The sequence below is a fragment of the Chamaea fasciata genome, unplaced genomic scaffold (genome assembly GCF_029207755.1).
Source record: "Chamaea fasciata isolate MVZ Bird 193981 ecotype frontalis unplaced genomic scaffold, bChaFas1.0.hap1 SCAF_5, whole genome shotgun sequence".
NCBI classification, from domain to species: domain Eukaryota; kingdom Metazoa; phylum Chordata; class Aves; order Passeriformes; family Sylviidae; genus Chamaea; species Chamaea fasciata.
The window spans coordinates 28,387,592-28,402,900 of record NW_027094090.1 but is presented as its reverse complement, the minus strand read 5'-3'; the positions used below and the strand labels follow the sequence as shown (position 1 = coordinate 28,402,900).

The 15,309-nt window shown below is 36.1% G+C and overlaps 1 protein-coding gene across 1 annotated transcript in view; it reads right to left on the bottom strand.

Annotated features, from left to right (window-relative positions):
• Window positions 1-1,508, bottom strand: part of CNTN1 (contactin 1) — a 200,348-nt gene extending 198,840 nt beyond the window's left edge. The window contains exon 1 of the mRNA XM_066183095.1: window positions 1,286-1,508. The gene's annotated coding sequence lies outside the window, so the exon portion shown is untranslated. The remainder of the gene's footprint in view (window positions 1-1,285) is intronic.
• Window positions 1,509-15,309: the final 13,801 nt, after the last annotated feature.

The following is a 15,309-nucleotide window of genomic DNA, read 5'->3' as shown; positions in this document are numbered from 1 at the left end:
CACCTTATGCAACAACAACAGAAAAACAATGTTGCCTACTAAATTCATGAACAGGCAGCAGGACTGAAATCAATCCATTTAGTTAAATAGATAGCTATTTTTCTGCATTAAAGGTTGGGCCCAAATATAAGCTATAACAGAACTGAAAGCACTAATGGTTAGAGAATCAATGTTTCTCCTAAATGATAAGGCAGGGAAGGTTGCAGAACATTTACATGTAGCGGAGATATTAATCCATATAATCATGCAGTTCTCTGTTTCCATGGCAACCATTAGAGAAGAGTTTTCACCCTGAAGGAATTTTTCTTTCACGGTACTACTGGAAAGCTGCCATTGGAACAGTGCTAGTTATCTGTTGCTCAAAGCACAGGAAATTCAAGGATAGGTATAACTACACTCTAACCTTGAGAGAGGCTGAGCCCACTGAGACCAGAGGGGAAAAGTCAGGCAAATCCACATGGCCTGGAGTATCTAACTCTGCATTCCCTTTCACTCAATTTCCCCCCAAAATCCCACAACTGGAAACAGGTGCACACAAGTTAAGATTCATTTCACCTGAACAACACCATCATGAAACAAAACCATAATGAAAGGGAAACAAATTTGAAAGAATAGAAACAATTCCATGTGAGAAACACCTGGCACCACACAAAAGCAGAGTCCAGCCCCTCGTCCAGATGTATTCTGTCTTGCTCTGGCAGCCTGGTCACACACCCTCTGGGGGCTCCTGGCCGCCCTGCTCAGGTGCCTCTTCCCTTGCAGTCCTGCCAGCCAGCCTGCATACAGATAGAATGGCTGGAAGGAGTCAAGGCATGAAGTTTACATTTCACAACTTGGGAAAGAACCAAATAGTATGCTATTCTCAAGTAGGATACTAAAACAAAACCAAAACACAACCACTTTTGTAAGGACATGGTTTATGGCACATTTGAAGGAGGTGAGGCTTCCACAAATGTTAAAGAACTGCACTTTGAACGTGAAAAACTGTCATTTAATGTTAGATTACAGCAGCTTCCCAGGAATATGCCCAATGCTCTACTACAGCAAAATGTAGATCCCACAGGCATCTCCCTTAAGAACAAAGCCCCTGGAGTGCCCTCTCCTGGAACACCTCCCAGATTTCATCTCATCTCTTAAAAGCTTTCTCATACCCTCCCTTAGCCTCAATTACCAGCAGGGCAAGAGGTAGGTGCAAGCTATTTACTGATGCCTTGACGGAGGAGGTATGACTGACACCAAAGAAGGCTTCAAGCATCAGCTCCTTGTTATCTGAAGTCTCTCATACCTTTTCTGCATAGCCTCCCATGGGCAGTTCCACACAGCTCTGGCTCTTTCTCTTTTCTCTTCCCTTTGAAGCTCAGGCTAGCTCCTTCCTGTCCCAAGCAGGGCCACCTAACCCTGGATGTCCCTCATATGACATCTTACCCTTTCTGTCCCTCACACAACCTCCTGTCCCTTCCTCCTGACAGCACAGCCAACAGATTCCAACTGACTGCTCTGCAGCTAACTCATTCTTTTATCACACCCATAGCTGTGTGCAAGGCTGTTGCCACTCTTCAGTAAGTAACACAGCTGCGGTATATGGGGGCAAGATTGCCTTCAGCACTATCTCTATCTGTCTTCTCACAATGCCTTACGGCACATTAAAAAAGACAGGCTGAATCTCAGGTTAAAAGTTTCCTGAAGAAAACATGAAAAAACTGACTCATCAAATACTCTACAAGAAAGACCAGAAAACAGGACTACATATTAAAGCTAATTGTGATAGTTGTCTGTGGCAGAACAGCATTTAACAAACCACTGCAGAGTCTGCACTCTTCCGTTTTTTGAGACAGATCAACAGCTTACATTATGAAACAGAAATCACATAACTACAAATCATAAATACTCTCAGAGTGAAGAGGGAACGAAAATGTTAGTAACATGAGATAATCCTATTATTTATTTTCAAAAAAAGCAAATTATATTAAGGGATCATTCAAAGCAGCAGGTCAGCACAAAGCAAAGCATGCTATCTTACTGACATGCCCAGAGTTTTATTAGGAAGCATGTGTATTTTAAACTCTCGCCATTCATGTGTGACAAAAATACTGAAATTCTGTCCACTTCTCTGCTGTAACCAGTACACTAATACTGCAATATATGAATTCCAGTAACTGAAATAACTTATAGCTTAAAAGTATGAAAAAATAATACTTCCATAGCAAGCATAAACTTGCAACTCAGATACACATATCCAAAAAATGTAAACAAAGAAAACCAACTACAAGAACACAAAACATTGCTTCCCCACTGTCTTATGGTTCAGAACACAGAAGTTGGGTTATCTGTGTTTGCTTGCTATCTATGCTGGAATACAGGATAAGATGTATGCAGAAGTCTTTTTAAAAACCAAACACCACAACAAACAAAAAACCCAAAAAACCCCAATGAAGCAAAAACACACAAACAAATCTCCAAAACAACAAAAAATCTCCACACAACACTGTCCCACAAAAAACAAATTCAGTTTGGTTTTTTTTTCCACCTCAAACAAGCTTCCATTATTGTCTTTCAATTCTACAATCACTTTGGATACTTAGACAGAAAATTAGCTGGTTGAAGTTAGTTTATGTGGTGGGTTGACCCTTTCCCCTCCTCAGCTGGACAAAGGTGAAAAAACACAATGCAAGGCTCACGGAAAAAGGTCAGGGAGCAGTCATTTACCACTTACTATCACAGGAAAAACAGCTTAATTTATTAGCAGTCAAATCAGAGACAGGGTATGAAGAGTCACTGATGGGCTTGGCCATGCCCAGTGGAGGGTCTGTCTTGGAGCCAGCTGGCACTGGCTCTCTTAGAGAAAGTTTCTGATAGCTTCTCAAAGAAACCACCCCTGGGGCCCCCCACTACTGAAATCTGGCCATGTAAACCCAGTACATATTAATAAATTCTCTCATTGCTCAATGAAAATGTAATTTGTTGAAAATACATCTGTTTATGTATGACTGCTACCTGCATCAGCAGGTGGAAAATGCCAAATCAAAATACTTAGAAGTTCTAATTATAATAACTGGAATGACTTAAATTTTGGAGTCATTAATATTATATATTCACATTTATCTAATATGAGCAAATGTGTGATTACTATCTTTTGTACACCTGAAACTTTAGTATGTAAAAGCATATTTGTCAAATACTCCTCTGATCATCTCTTCCTTATACTTTTGTCTTTCTAAATTAAAGAGAAACATTAAACTATCACTATGACAAAGATGGGATAACTCATTAAATTTTTTTTTAGTAAACTAGTTTTTACTAATGTTTTTCTAGACAAATTTATGGTACTTCTTGCTAAATTCTACAGAAACTCACAGAGTCTGTAAACAAAATTTAGCTTCTCAGTTTTTAGTAGGACAAATTTCTAAGGAACTGAAACAAAAAAACTTATTACCTTCCTATTTATTAAAAAAAAAAAGTTGAATATATTTCCACATCTTCCACACAAATACTCAAAAGAAATGTAAAATTTAAGTAAAATATTTTAATAACTCTGCAGTGCATCTGTTTTGATTCAATGGGACATGTTTTTTGCCTCAGGACTCCCAGACTGCTGGTTGTTCAGATGGCTCACTCACATTTATTTGTATCAACAAATAAACAACAAATCACTACCAGGGGATCATTTCAGCAGTCCAGGGATGGTTTTTCTCTTTTGTAAGAGATCTCTAAATGAGATCTCTAAAGCTGTAATAAGTTGTAAAAAATGACAGTTTTTTAAAGTGATTTCTAATGTATTTTTCCTAGAATTTACCAAGTCATTAAAAAGGTGATGTCTATTAAAAAGAAAATTCTTCATAGACAAATAAACTGAAATCAATTTTATGTCTACATAGTGGGAGAAAAAGTCAAAGGCAACCCTCACTTCTATTCAACTAGAAATTGAAGTTGAAACATCATCATCTCTTTTCTCATGAAAGCCAATCATGCAAATACTTAATCAGTGACCTGTCAAACTCCTCCTCATGACAGTATCAGTATCAACAAATGATGCCCTGAGGTTTCAAAATGCATTGACTTTTCTATTACTCCACTTAGTGATAAACCCAAGACCAGAACATAAACCATGACCTACTTCTTCCATTTTACAGATTTCATTTACTGCCTCTAGTGATAACCAGAAGACTACTCTCCAGGGGCTACATCAGCATCTGAATCTGAGAAGGAAAATGAAAATAATCCCAAACTCTTTAACAGTCAAAGCTGAAATTTAGTCCCTGAGAAAAGAACATCCTTGCACATACTGTACAGGCCAGCCATCTGTCTGACTGCATCGACAGAGAATATTTTTGTCTGAAGAGCTACCAAAATCCCCAAACAGAACATAAAACTTGTTCAAAATTAAACATAATAAGCATTCTAAAACTACCATTATGCAAAAAAAAAAAAAAAAAAAAACAAAAAACAAACCCACCCCAGAACAAAACAAAAAACCCTGCAGCATCAGTTATTAATTGAAACTCAAATAGATCTTCCTGTCATCAGGCAATGAAATTCAGTATATTTCCTCTCCTTTGCATCTATGATAACTATTCAAACTTTTTTCAATTTTTTGCTATGTTTACACCTTTTGATAGCTTTAAGTACTGGGGAAAAAAAAAAAAAAAGGAAAAAAATTGGTCTAAAATACAGGACATCAACAAAAACAGCATGCTCACAATCCTCCATGCAAGCATGTACAAGGGCATTACTTGGTTTATCACTCACTCAAGGACCAGAAACCCATATCAAATGGGTTCACAGGAGATAAAACATTGTGCCTAGAAAGATAACAAATACAAGCACTGTCTTAAGGGGATTATGTGGTGAGTCTCTGCATGTCCGTGAGCTAAACTAAGCTACAGAGGCAGCTGAAAGGAGATAAATTACACTGCCATATATTTTAAGGGAACTTGCTGTTAAAGGACCATTGAGATTTGCACTGTTCAGACATTAGTTTGGGATCATTGTGTTCTTCCCGAAAGTATTCAAATACTTATGAATAACATGTCCATATTAACAGTGGTGACAAATTCAAATTGTTTAGTTACATTAACATAATCACTCAGAACAAAAATTAAGAAAACAAAGTAAGACACAAATATTACATCTGTGAGAGAATACAGTTTTAATTTTCATTAAATCTAATTGTCTAATTTACTTGCAGGTTCCTAAAAAATTAATGCTAGATTCAGAGATATTAATATGCCATTTAAAAATACAGTTTAGTGATTCTGAAAGAACCCGAACTAGATTATTTTAAGAATTAATGGGATTCCCACTTCACTCTAGAGTTACAAAATATGGAATTACTCCAGAATTACTGAGCTATTCATCATGTAAAATTGACAACCCCATTTAGTGAAACCATCAAGTGAACACTCTGCAGCCAATAGCTCAAAGGGACATATCAGATCCAAATGAAATATTCAGGTAATTAAAAATCTAGAAATTAAATTAAAATATCACGCTATATTTCAGTCTATATCTCAGGATATATTAAATACTAAGTAAACAGGAACAGCAAAAAAGCAGAGACATTCTCTTATACAATGGTAAATCCAACTAGCTTGATGTCTCCTCCCAACACTCAGAAGAAATCCATTTTTTTTCAGAGGTGAAAAGCAGAACTTAAATTTACCTGCATTCCGAAGTATTAGAGACACTTTAATGACTCATCAGTAATGAAATGCATTAGATCATAAACAGTATTTTAAAAATTCTTCTTCAAATATAGTAATTCCATTTGCAGCCAAATCAACATATGAAACAGAGCCAGTGAAATGGCTTTTGCACAGTGATAAACAATTTCATCCTTGGTCTACATATCTATCCATGGAAAGTGATTGAGTACTACATGAGAAAACTCAGAGATCATCTGATGGTGATCATAATGATGATCATCACCATACGTTCTGTATTATGTCTACAGTGCTTGAAAGAATCTACACTGATACCTAGAATGACCTCCCAGCAGCTAAGAAAGTGGGTTATAAAAGGATCATCTTAGGAGAGAGTTTGGATATTGTTCAGGCATATAGAAATGCAATATATGGGACTAATTTTATGTAGTAAAATTAGTTGATAGAGCAATATTGAACAGCATTGACAGAAGAGTAATGGTAACGCTCTTTACAGGTCAGATATTTTCATCTTACTTGCAGTGAGCAAACAGTACTTTGAAAGCTGTCCAATTAACAGCAGCTAAAAATCTGAATTAATCTACACTTTTGCGGACAAAATAAGATGCTATATAAATTACTTTTCATCTTCAAAGTTCTCTGCAGACAAAGCTCATTAAAAACAGTTTTACGCCAGCGCCACTCCCTTGATGTCAGCTAAATTATTCCCAATGCATACCTGCACGTGATTGATGTCAGACCTAATCACCAGCTAATAACAATGAAAATCCATAAAACTTTCTTCTGTTTCTTTCTAGGAAGTAGAAAACCTGCAGAGGGTGCAATGTAACTTAAATTATGGTAAACCACTAGATTCAGCTTCTTTCCATTTTTAGCATCAACTGGAAGTTTCACAGTAACACAAGTTTCAATGGCAGACATTCAAAATATAAAAGTTTGGGAAAAGGGAAAAGTAATATTGGTGATTGAGAAAGGGGAAGAAGAATTTAAAATAAAGATGACTGCTTCTGCAGAAATAGTTTACTCTGTTATAATAAATATATTTGTGTTGGAATTGTATTTAAAGGTTAGATAAAATTGTCATGAAATGCATTTGATGTGACACGTTTTTTGTTAGCATTTTTAAAACAATTGGAAAATGGCATTGAACTTGGTCGCAGTGGAACAAATAACAGAACCTCACAGAAGTAAATTAGAATACAAAAAGGAAATTCAAACTTCAAACTGATTGCAGTTCAATTCCAAATACAGTAAGAAGACTGAAAGAAAATTGAGAAAAGTGTTTCACAGGTCAGCGACATCCCATCGCAGTTTTTCAATTAAGTATCAGTTGTACAAGGGTTGTGTTGTCATCCTGTTGCTGGGAATTTCTCTAAATGGACTCAGTAGAAAAGAGCAAACTAGAAAGAGAACCATATGTGCTGAGAAGGTGTCTGCCAAATACTAACAGGTTATGGAGATTTGTTGTCCTGTTGCCTTCTCAAGACATGAAAAGACCCAGAGCCTGTGGCACGTGTGTAAGGCCCCTAGGCCATGCCAGTGCCAGCGAGGGGCTGTGCAGCTCAGTCCCCATCCCAGGTGCACCCTCAGAGACACCAGGTCTGCCCACGCTGCTGGGCAGCTGTGAGGGACCCTGTGCCCAGGGGTCACTGTCACACAGAGCAGCTCCCCTGGGCAGCCAACAGCCGGGCTGGGCTCTACACAGGTGACTGCGAGTGACGGTGTGTGTGACAGTGACCGTGTGACCGTGTCTGTGTGATCATGACTGTGTAACCGTGTCTGTGTGACACTGATTGTGTGACAGTGTCTGTGCAACAGTGACTGTGTGACCGTGTTTGTGTCACAGTGTCTGTGTCACAGTGTGCACCTGTGCAGTGGGAACAGCAGCACAAGACAAGCAAATGTACCATGGAAGTATCTGCTTTTAATAATAGCCTTACTCTATTCATAGTAAAAGCTTAATTGATAAAAATTGTTCAAATACATTTCTACTGTACCCTGTATCTTTTTGACTCGCTCCCTTATCAGGCAAAAGAAAATTTACAAGCATGTTTGGATGTTCTAAATGTGATCAGGACTTAATCTCCTGACAAGCATTACAACACCTGCAGAACAAAGCATTTTGTCGACGTGTAATTTTGTTCTTTATACAACTTGTGTCTGAAAATGTACTCAAATAAATGGGTTTTTCACACTTTCATTAAGAAGAAAAGGTACTACAAACTCCGACATGATCAGCTCAGATTTCACATCTGATGCATCAAGAGACTCCACTAGCCTCACAGAATGACAGATTTCTCTGAATTCTATAATTCTGGTTTTAAGTGCACTGTGACTTGTACCCATACACACTGTCACTATCTCTAATAGCTGTTCAAAGCAAAATACACTTTTAAGTATCTTTTAACAGTAATATCCCACAAAACAACTATTAACTCTGCTGTTGCTCCATTAAAAAAAATACACAGAAAAAAATCCCAACTAACCAAAAAATCGAAAGAAAAGAAAAATGAAGTAGTAAAGAATCATATTTTCACATGCACAGTATAGAAATCTTATTTTTAATGAGAGGGAAAGGAGACTTTTTTTGTGTAACTGCAGACTGACAACTTTTTTCTTGCTTGTACAGGAATTTCTTTTGCCACTTATTTCACACAGGTACCCCTGTGTGAAGTTTTTCCCAATCAGCACCCTCTTCAGTTTCCAAACATTCTTAGACTGGTTTTCAGAGATATAGGTGAGACTGAACTGCTGGCTCTTATTGACACAAGTCATTCAGAGAGCAAGTAATTCTTCCTCATGCTGCCCACATGTATGCCCATTTTCTTTGAGAAAATTTAATAGTGGGTGATTTTCTGTGGAAAAGGAAAAGAGAAAGAACTTGTCTTAGAAAGCCTGTATTGTAGCATAAGAGAGGGAGGCAATTTCCTTACTCAATTTCAGTGCCAATTACCAAGCTGTGCAACTTACAGCTCTCACTGGGAGCCAGCACCTGCCAACTGTCACTAGACCAACAGAGAGAGAAGAGACACAGTAATGTTTTCATACACTTCTGCAGTCAGAATTAACAAAACTAAATAAAATCATTTTTAACAATCTAACCAAAACACCATTTGCAAATGTCTCTGAAACAGTAAGAGAGTATTCCTAAAAGTCTGCAACAAATATTTCTGCTTTTATATCCCACTGCACTGATAAAACACGGTCAGTAAATTTACGAGCAGTCCTAATCCAGAGTAGGGCAAAATCAGACTACCTGTTTGAAACTGTTCATCTGACTTTAAACTAACGCAAACAACTTCAGATTGAAGAACAGTACAAGCTAGGCAAATTAAGAAATGTGTGTTTGCCCTTGTTAGCTGCTGCCTCCTCCGACCCAGTTTCTCATCACTCCCTACCCTGAGATGTGAGATTACATCTACAGAAGTTTTCAGGCCATCAGGAGAACTTCCAGGGAAGATGAAAGAACAATCCAGGATGAAAGCCTGATTTTCAAGTTTTAATGAGCTTTGAATTTGGAGACAAGCATGAATACAAACAATGTATCAAGCTGATATATCCCGCAACAGAAAATTTTGCTATTTTTCAGGAAGAGTAAGTTTTAAAATGTCACCCAAATGCACACACTGGCATTTTTTCATATATACTAAACAAACTCCCAGATAAAGACCAGGAATAATGAAGTCAGAATCAATAAAATTACCCTGTAGATTAAGAGACATAAACCCACAAAAATAAAAACACTTTTTACATAAATGCTTAGCAACACCCTGAAGGAGGAGGAGCCACAAGTGTCTGTGTTCTGTGAAGTTACTCCCAACACCTAAATGTTGATGTTCTATACTATGGTAAACATCTTCACCCAGAGGGAGCTCAGTCCAATCCCAAACTTGCATCCGGATGATAAAAGTTAAAGGACTAATGTTAATAGCTAACAAAAAGGCCTGTCATTTAAATTCACCTATTTTTAACTCTGAATTTTGTGTTCCAACAGAACTTCCAGATGAGGAAGATCAAGTCACAAGCAAAAAATACTGAGAATGTCTATTTATCAACTGATTCTCCCCAAACCGGCAAGAATTAGCCTCTGGACTCTTTGGAATGATTACCTATGTTTAATGAAGCTGAACTGAAATTTGCCTGCTGGCACACCAAAATTTCAAAAATTTAATTTAGTAGCTACACATATAACCATATTTCCTTTTTAATTGTTTTATCATCTTAGATTACAATGAATCCAAGACAAATGCCAAACAAGTGCCCTTTGGCTGCTGGCACACCCCATTAAACAGCACGGTATCTAGCCAGTACCCACACAATAAATGTTTTACCCTTCTAGAAAGGCACCTGGTACTTATAAAAAAAAGTTCAATACCTCATTAAACATAATAGTCCATGAAAAATAGGCCAAGAATATCCTAAATGTTTGGAGTGCTTTAGTTTATACAATCACAAACAAGTATCAAAACTGTTTTACCTAGAAGCATGCTAACCTTAACAAGCAGCTGTCAAGAGACAGGTACTAAACTCCTGGAATAGAAATTGCATTGCTACGCTCTGTATCCTTCACTGTCCTTATATTAATCCAGTTTTCCTTCAAGCTGGTCTGGAAAGAATATCTGAAAGCTGATTAGTTGTTATATAAAATACATAGGGGCTTTGGTAGTATTAAATATTCACAGAACAGTTTCTTCTGACCTGTTTTCATTGGTTTGTGTGGTATACCAGATTTTTTTTAACAGTGGCTAAAAACCCACATATATTCCTTCCACACTCTCCTTTCTTATCTTGGTACTTAAACCATACCAGAATGCTTGTTATGTATTGGGTTTGAGGAGGCTGGTTTGTTGATGCTTTTTAAAAACAAAAAACCACACAACACACACAAGGGAAACCTTAGTGACTGTTTGCAGGCTTTATCTAATCACTGTCACTTTAAATACTATATTAGAAACACTGCCAAGGATAAGATCAGCTATAAATATTTGGTAGGTCACAAAAGTCTGCAAAATTAATGTAAATAAACTGACATAATACATAAGTATATGGTAATGCACTGAAGTATATTTCTTTCAGAGTTGTCCTAGGTTAAAAAAAAAAAAAAAATTCTATGCAGCTACTCTATGCTTCCTTTCAGTGTATGTATAGGCAAAGTCTGGATTATATGAAGATGCTGTAACTTCAGATACAAACATCACATTTGACTGGAGTTACCCTTCTGAAGAAAAAAAAAAAAAAAGCCTTTTCATCCTTTGAATGCTTCAAATAAGATCTCATAGAAATAAGACAAAACAGGTTTTATGGTTCAGCCACATTTAAGACTGGGTCAGCTGGTCTGTAGAGAAGCCACAGAATGTATTACTATAAAAGAATGTGAGCGGAAGTGGCAACAGCTGTGCTTTATTACAAACCTGAGGCTGTTTTAACTACAAAACTTTCTTTATGCTTTTAGGTTTCTGTAGCAATATCTGTCATTCTGAGCAGCAGGTAAGTAAACTCCCATTGTCACAACAACAAAATATGCGGTTTAATCAAATTTGCATTTTTCTGTGTTTCACCTATAGAGTTAAGTGCAAATTAACCCTTTTTCTCATGTATGCCACTTTCCTTTATGCCCCAAAATCACAATTTGGAATCACTCAGCCTAATAATAAATGAACCAAAAAAATTCTAGTAATAAAAATGCAATCATGTCTTCTTCACTCAAACCCTTTTAGTTATCTCAAGTATTCTTAGCTAATAAAACACAGATCACCATCACTTTAAAAACAAAAAGCTATTTAATATTTTAAAACAATTACCCACTCTACTATCCCAGAGGGAGCATTTATACTGTTCTTGCTCGCATTTCTTTGTCAATATGAAATTTCCAAGATGAAACAGGGAGAAATACTTCAGTCCATGAAACTCTTTAAGTAATGACTCATTTTTTGCACATATTGACAGAAGATCCCCAGAAAAATAAAAAGCATCCTCTTCAAAGTAAATGTACTTGTTCATTTCAGTAATACAATGCAATTAAGTCAAAGTAGTTTTTACACTGACATTTTAATAATGGAATTAGTAACTTCTAAACTCAGTTCTTCAAAATCATCCCACTTGAGATTATCTACTTCTCTTCCCTTTTGTTTTTGGGAGTATTTAATAGAGGTAACTTTCTTCTTCAGTTCACTATCTTCAAACAAATAGGAGTGCCTGGGTGGAAGACCTTGTATACAGATATGTTTGAGTATATGAATATAAGTTAATGTAATAGTGACTGGATGAGGTCAATGTGTCAAATAAGATAGTTAAGTATTTTCTCCATTAACAATTTTTTTTAAATAATTCTAATTAGGTTTTGCCAATGCTTTCCAGACTCTTACTTTATGAATACGAGATACTTAAAAGGAAATTAATTCTTCATCTAAACTCCTATATGCTTACACATATAATTTCTTTATAAAAACACAAGAATTATCAGGTAAATTGGCTGTGATAGGAATTACCACATACATGCATTTTTCACAGTAAATACATTAATATAGTTTGCAAAACTCTACTTTTGAATGGGGCAGATCAACACCAAGAAATTAAAGAGGCAATGAACTGTTATGATGAGGCAAAGGAATTAAGATCTTATTCAGCATTCCCTTAAAATTCTGACAATAAACCTTTACTCCTACTAAAGAAGTAGTACTTTACTCCTACTTTTACCAACTAAAAAGAAACCCTAACTAAATAAAGAACCCACAACCAAAGTATCCAAAGAATCTATCTAACAAGGCCTAATGCAAAACTGAAACGGAAAATGTTTAAACAACAAAGTGTAAGTACCACCCCAGATGTTTAGAATGGAAGTCAGCATTGGTACACTCCCATAGTTATCCTTCAATGGTTTTGTTTGGATTTTATCTGCTTGTTTTACAATACTTGCAGAGTAATTATGTCAAAAAAGGAATTAAAGCAATCAAAACCAAAATCATACGTAATTTTTAAAGTGCAGTAAGTGCTGAACTTTCATCTTTATTTCAAAAACACCCTATTTCAGTCAAGTGGTAGACTAATTCTGCCATTGTGGTGGCCTGTTTATGCATTTTTCAGGGGTATCATGGCTACACCTACTCTAAGTGGCAGAACTGGATACTTCTTCAAAACATGTTAAAATTTTTTGGAGAAATTGCAGGGTCAGGGAAAGTCAGAAGGAAAAGATATAATAAAAATCCAGAGCAAAGCGAATTCAGGAAGTGACAAGAAGGCGAAAAAAAAGGAGCGTTTCAGAATGCCTGGCTTCCCAAGATCCATTTCAACAGCAGCTGGTTTCCCTGGGAGCTCCTTTATAATGAAAATCTGAAGTGGAAACTGTTCAATATTCCGAAGTTCATTTTTATAAAACAAGTAAACTGTAGACTGCTGATGAAAGGGGAGCTGGGCTTCTGGCAACAGTACAAAAGAGAGATGACCTTATTCTTCAGAAGAAGACATTTAGAAAACAAAAAAAGTATTCTTTCTAGTTGCTCTTCCTCATTTATCTTAATTATTTTCTTTTTGCCTTGCTCAAAAATGATCATAGTGAAAAAATGCAATGCTTTCTCTAAAGTACTACTAGTAATAGCAAAGAGTTCACACTTCTAGAAAAAGCAAGCCTTATCAACAGGTATGTTATCCTTCTAGGCACTTTTACAAGTTTACTAATAATACCTGGTAAAGGAAAATAGAGTCCTGCTCTACAACATAGACACATTTAATCTATTTTTAACTTTACTTAAGGTCTTATCAGTGAGTAGTTGGCAGGACAACTGATCGCCTTTATCAAAATAAAGTCAGCTTTATTCCTAGTTTCAAAGAAAGCATTCTAGTTGGAAATACAGATATCTAGAAGTAAGTCTTCATCAAGTAATATTTGAGGTATATGACTGCTTCTCTTTTCTCACAGAAGAAAAAGAAAATTGGTTTATTTCTCCAAAGCTCTGATGAATCTAAAACATGAAAGGCCTCAAGAAAAGACAGAGTGAAAAACAAAACTATGTGTGAAAGGTTTATTCATGGTATTCATAAAATCAAGAGAGCTTTCAAAAGGTTATATATTTATCACTGCATCACATATTAATTGACTTATAAGTAGGCACAAAAAAAAAAAAGTGTTTTTACAGTACACGAAAATTTAAAATTTCATGGATTTCTGTCCTGATGGTGGAAAATACAAGATTTCCCATCTCACTGAAGCTGATGTTTTAGAAACAGTCACTCTTCTGTTGTCTCGACCCACAGCTTAAGACAAGGCACCTAGTTATCTCCCCATTCAGTAAGCAGCAATCATTCCCAGAAAGATTAGCACTGTAACTAGGAACAACATTGAGACAACATGAACAGCCCGTTCCACCAAGCAGCATCAGTGTTTATTTTAATTATTATTTTACATTCAGATTTTGAGTATGAGACTTTGTATGAAAAATAAATTTTTTCATAATAGACTAATAATAGACTTGATTCTTCTATCCTATGAACTTACAGATGAAGAACTACAACTTTCTCCAACATAAATGTTAACTAATGAAGCTTCTGAATCCTGCTATAATCTCCCTGAAAACAGACCTATAATAAAACATCAAGCCTAACTAATCCACAGCAAATCTAGTAGTGCATTTCAATACAATTACCAAGGAGAACTATAAAGGCAATTCAGTCTGTAACATTATTTCATTCACACATTGAATATTTTGTCTGTAGGCACAGCTATCCTTTCAGAAAGCACTGTTCACACCATATATTGACTTTCTTCCCCCACCCCGGGAATTACAGAATAACCTCATAGGATATTTCATGCTGTAAGAGAAGTCAGAATAAGGGATGTCATAGAATAATTCATATTGTAAGGGATATCAGGAGGTTTGCAGCCTGACCTCCTGCTGAAAGCGAAAACATTTGGTCCGGTTACGGGGGCTTTATTTTTTCAGTCTTGAAAGTTTTGAAGAAGAGAAACTGCACAACTTCTCTGAGTAACCTGTTCCAATGCTCAACTCAACATATAAACATCTCTTTGATTTTTACAAACAAATTACATTTAGCAGCTGGTAATCTGAAGTGCATTATTCATACTTTATGGAAAAGAAAACCAATTTCACGCAGAATCTAATGCAGCAATAAATTCAAGCTCATGTCTAACAACTGAGTACTGGCTTGACTAGGAACTACTAATAGTAATGTGTCTGTTCAACTCCTGCTGAACTGGAGAAAATTGAATTGTCTATGGTAAAATAGTATGTTTCCAATAAAGCTATAAAAAATCACTCATCTCATGACTAAATCCTGATGTTTGTGCTCCAAGCTAACTCATTTGCATGGAACAACATATAATCTGTCCACTATTTGTCAATTATGAAAACATTACATCAATAAAAGCAAAGAACTTGTAAAATATGTATATTTCTTTTATTTATATCTTCACTTTAACATACTGTATCACATTAATTATTCTGTCCATAGTGCTAAGCATAGCTGAGGCACATGACCTAAGTTATCGCAAGTACTATTTTACCACATCCAAAAGACTACCTTATGAAAACAAAATCACTATGGTGCTGTGATAACTCCACCAGTTTTATCCAGATCTCAATTCAGTGAGAAGCTTACATCATCTTTTTCAAGTATTTGTCTCAAGAGGTTGTAA